Source organism: Protopterus annectens, chromosome 7.part0, assembly GCF_019279795.1.
Source record: "Protopterus annectens isolate FY-2018-M chromosome 7.part0, PAN1.0, whole genome shotgun sequence".
Classification (NCBI taxonomy): domain Eukaryota; kingdom Metazoa; phylum Chordata; order Ceratodontiformes; family Protopteridae; genus Protopterus; species Protopterus annectens.
In genome coordinates, this window is record NC_056739.1 from 446,439,224 (window position 1) to 446,444,223 (window position 5,000).

The 5,000-nt window shown below is 44.1% G+C and overlaps 1 protein-coding gene across 1 annotated transcript in view; it reads right to left on the minus strand.

The window, feature by feature from the left end:
* Window positions 1-5,000, minus strand: part of TNK1 (tyrosine kinase non receptor 1) — a 368,229-nt gene that overhangs the window by 125,421 nt on the left and 237,808 nt on the right. The gene's annotated exons all lie outside the window — the stretch shown is intronic.

Here is a 5,000-nt window from a genome sequence, read left to right on the forward strand (position 1 = left end):
AACATCTACATTTATGGTAAGTGTACACAACTGTGCTATGTTCTTCATGTTTCACTGTTGCAGTCATCACATTTGGGTAGATTCCCAAAGCTAAGGATGGGAGGAGGAATTTAGATAGCATTAGGACCAGCTATAAGTCCCTGCAAGACAGCAGTGGCAAAACGAGCTCTGGATTTAAAGAAAATAGGCAAATTGTAATGCTTGGTGAAAGTATGTACAGAACTCCAGGTAGCAGCTTCTGGGATGTCCCTGGTAGGGACACCTCTGAGAAAGGCTGTACAGGTAGATGAAGCCCTGGCTGAGTGCGGTCTTATCCCCTGTGGGATAACTTTTCCATGGTGCTTATAGCAGAAATGAATCCAATAGCCTATCCATTTAGAAATGGTTTGCTTTGAAATGGCCTTCCTCTCTGCCCTTGCAGCAAATGCCACCAGCAGTTGTTCAGATTTCCTTTCAGCTTTAGTCCTGTCCAAGTAAAATCTAAGTTGTCTGTGCACATCTAAGGAGTGCAGTGTCTGTCCCCCTTTGTTCTGTGGATTAGAAAAGAAGGTTGGCAAATGAATGGACTGATTAAAGAGCCACACTGGACACCACCTTGGGCATGAAGGAGGGGTTGGTCCTGAGGAACACCCTGTCTGCATGAAAGATGATGAAAGGCTCCACTGCCATAAGGGCCTGTAATTCAGATACCCTTCTTGCTGAAGTGATTGCTAAAAGAAAGGCAGTTTTTCAAGAAAGGAATTTTAACTCTCCACTTGCAGCTTGCTCAAGAGGAGGTAGAGTGAGTTTTTCCAATACAAAGTTAAGGTCCCAGGCTAGAATTGGGGCTCTCCTGGGTGATCTTAAGTTTTTTTGCCCCTCTGAGGAACTACTTGAGCAGTGGATGAGAGAAGAGGAGTGGTTCTGTGCTGTAATGAGCTGAAATGGCTGAGGCATGAATTTTGATGGAGGAAAAAGAAAGGCCCTTGTGAAGCATCTCAGTTAATTACTGAAGAATCTGAAGTAAATTGGGTGCTGCTGTGCCCATCCCTTGAGTTTGGTTCAAGGAACAGAATCTTTTCCATTTTTTCAGCATATGATTTTCTAGTACTAGGCCTCCTTGCTTCCAAAATGACATCCAACACTTGTTTACTGAGGGATGGTAACGGAGAGGTCAAGGAATTAGCTAGGCTGCAAGGTTCAGGATTTGAAGCTGAGGATGCAGAATCTGGCCCTGCTGCTGGGACAGCAGGGTAGGGGTCTGAGGCAGGTGCCATGGTGCCAACAGTGACACACTGCGCAAGAGGGGGTATCAGTGTTGGCGTGGCCAGTCTGGAGCAATCAGTATCATCCTTGGTTTGTCCTGTTTGATCTTTAGTAGTACTTTGGAGAGGAGAGGCAGAGGAGGAAAGGCATAAACTGATAGATTTTTCCAGTTGAAAGACAGGGCATCCACTTTCCAAGCTTGTTTGTGGGGAGTCCTTGTGCAGAATTTGTCCAATTGGTAGTACTGGGGGGAGGCAAACAGGTCTATATCTGGGCTCCCCCATTTGTTTATCAACATGTTGAAAGTCTTTGGTTCCAGTTTCCACTTGTGTGGGCCCATGAGATTTCTGCTTAGTTCGTCTGCCAATGTATTTAGCTTTCCTGGCAGGAATTGTAAATGCACTTGGTAGCTCAAGACTGTGTTTCACAGAGCCAAGGCTAGTCTGCAGAGGGGGTATGAATGGGTCCCCTCCCTGTTTGTTTATGTACCACATAACAGTGGTGTTGTCCATCCTTACCATTCATTGTTGTGGAAGAATGTGGTCCTTGAAGGCTGTCAGAGCATTCTGTAGAGCTAACATTTCTTTTTGATTGATATGCAGGTGCATTTGACTTAGGTTCCATTTACCCTGAATGCACTTCCCTGCCAGGTGAGCCCCCCATGCATAATCTGATGCGTCTGTTGTTAGGGTTTGGGCAGTAGGGGGTAGAGTGAATGGTAGTCCCTTGTTTTGGTGGCAGGGCTCTGCTCATCAAAGGAAATCTAACTGTAGGCAAGGTATGATAGAAATCATTGCTTCTAGATCCTAAGAATATTGATACCATAGGCTTTTTATATAGCATTGTAGTTTCCTCATATGCAGTCTTGCATATGGAATTAGGAGAATCCAGGAGGCCATGAACCCCAAGGCTTGCAGTATTTGCCTTGCAGATAGCAGAGTTTTTGTGGCCATTAGTTTGAAGTAAGCTGTCAAATGAATTTGTTTCTCTGTCGTGAGGAAAGCTATCTGGGAAGTTGTGTTCAAGCTTGCTCCCAGGAATATAATTTGTTGACAGGGTACAAGATGCGATTTATTTTCAATTACGGTGTACCCCAGATGAGTTAGCACCTTTTGTACAATGATTCAAAAGTATGTCCTGGCTTTCTGCCTGAATTAGACAATCGTCCAGGTATGGGTATATCTGAATATTTCTTTGCCTGCAAAATGCAATGACTGGAGCTAGGCACTTTGTAAATACCCTGGGCACAGTAGATAAGCCAAAGGGCAGTGCAGAAAATTGATAGTGCATGTAGCCTGCTTTGAAGCGTAGGTATCTTCTGCAAGATTCCCTGATTGGGATGTGCAGGTAGGCTTCCTTTAAATTCAGTGTTGCCAACCAGGCATCCTTGCCTAGCATAGGAAGTAACTGATGAAGAGTTAGTATCTTGAATTTTAGGATCACCAAAAAGGTGTTTAGGATAGAAAGATCCAGGATAGGATGCCATGAGTTGTCTTTTCTGGGTACCAGGAAAAGTCTTGAGTAGAAACCTTGTCCCTTTTCCTCTTCTGGTACAGTTTGAATAGCCCTTATGTGTAAGAGAGAGACTACTTGCTTTTGAGCCTCTGCCCACTGACTTGGGGGTAGATCTGGCCAACCATTTGGGGTTGGTAATGTGTGGAAGTGAAATCTGTATCCTTGGGAAACTATATTTAAAACCCATTTGTCCTGGGTAATTAGTTCCCAGTTTTTTGTCTGTAGAGCAATCTTTCCCCCTAAAGGAGCAGTCAGTTGAGAAGGGCTTGGAAGTTTTAAAGTTAAATTATTGAGATGGTTTACCATAGAGGGGAGTCTTACTACTCCCTGATTTGGAAGTGGGAGTCCCCCACTGCTTAGTCCTGTGCGTACCTTGGGACTGAAGACTGGGTATTCTGCTGGTTCTGGGTTTGGACTGAGAAGGCCTGGAAGAGGCAGGAAAGGACCAATTCTTAGAGGGCCAATACCTACTAAATCTTGGAGGCTGTACCTGTAGGAAATTTTAACAGTTTGCATAGATTTAGCTTTTTCCTCCATCTTTTTCATTGCTTCTTCTGCTTTGTTGCCAAGCAGACGGTCCTGATTTAAGGGAGCATCCAGCAATTTAGCTTTAACATGATCTGCCAAAGATTGCTCCTTAGGCCAAGCATGCCTTCTAAGTACGGACCCAGTGACAGCAGCCCTGCAAGATGCCTCTAGTGAATCAAAACCACATTGCAAAGTATGTTTTCCAACTTGTTCAGCAGAATGCATTAAATCCTGTAAATCCTTATTTTCAGCACAGTCAGGAATCAACATAATTTTCTGTTTAAGCAATCCATTAATATGCTGCTGATACTTTAACATATGAAACTGGTAGTTTAAGCCCCTAATGGCCAAGGTTGCAGAAGTGTATACCTTCTTACCCCATCTATCCAGCGCCCTGGAATCTCTATCAGAGGCGGTAGGGTTTTTGGCTGTAGTAGCCTTAATGCCCTTCAGTCCCTGTGAAATGGTCTCAGGATCCGCAGTAGGATTTTTAAAAATGAACTTGTGAGAGTCAGGAACCCTGTAATATCTATCAGGTTTTCTAGGAGCAGGAGGTAAAGAATCAGGGGCAAAGCTAGATTCCGAAAAGGCGTCATCAACAATGTCTAGTACAGGAGGGATAGCTAAAGGCCTGTGTTGGAGCAGGAGTAAGAAATCCCTAAGCCTCTTTTTTAGAATCAGAGTAATCCAGGCTTTCCCAGCAGAAATGCTCCCAAAGAGTATGCAAAGTTTCACCAAAAGAGAAATCCTCTGGAGGGGAAGCAGAGGGAATAGAGTCCTCTGCATCAGAATCCTCATAGGTAGATAAGGGTAAATCCTGGTCATCAGAGGAAACAGAAATTTCAGAATCCTGATCAGAAGTATCATAAGCAAAATCAGTCCTAGGTCTCTTAGATGGGGAAGGTTGGCTTCCCCTGATTAAAGTAATAAGGTCTTCAGCCATTCTTATCATTTGTTTTTTACGCAAAGAGGCCTGACCATGTGGTCTGGGTGTCATTTTTTTAGGCATGGTTCGAGTTTTAGGCCTTGACGAAGAAGATGGCATTGGTTTAATATGCGTCCGTAGGCCTGAATACACCCTCAGAAGCCGGTGCCTGCACAGCAGCTCCGGACCCATCCAAGGTACAGACATCCGTAGGTTCCACAGTTGAAGCATCTCGCAGCATACCGGACTCTGAATGGGTCTCAGTAGAGGCATGTGAATCTAAAGTAGCAGGTATCAGGGGCTGCGAAAGCTCCTCACTGAGTACTGGTGAACTGCCGACTAGCTTAGGAGAAGCGTCATCAGCAGCTTTGGACATAGGTGACCTGTCTCTGTCTTTATCTTTGCATTTTTTCAGAATGTTGATAGTTAGATTGCTTACAGAAGACATATCTGGATAATTGAACCGAGTACCAAAATATTTAGAAGCGTAAATATACCGATGATGAATAGTTTGCTGTTTAAATAAGGCACAAATCCGACAGCGAGGTATGCCGTGGTCAGGGCCTAGGCAAGGAATAAAGTACGAATGAAAATCTTTATGAGGTATTTGCTTTCCACAAGAAATACAGTTATTGATTTTTACTGACATCAGTTTAGAGCAGGAAAAAGTTTCCCCAATGGGGTTGGGGTACTTAGCTTTAGTTGAAGACTTTGGTTCTGAAACTCGAAAACAAAAATTTCAGGAGTCGGCCGATGGGCACTTGCGAACTGCTTCTGCTTCGGGCAC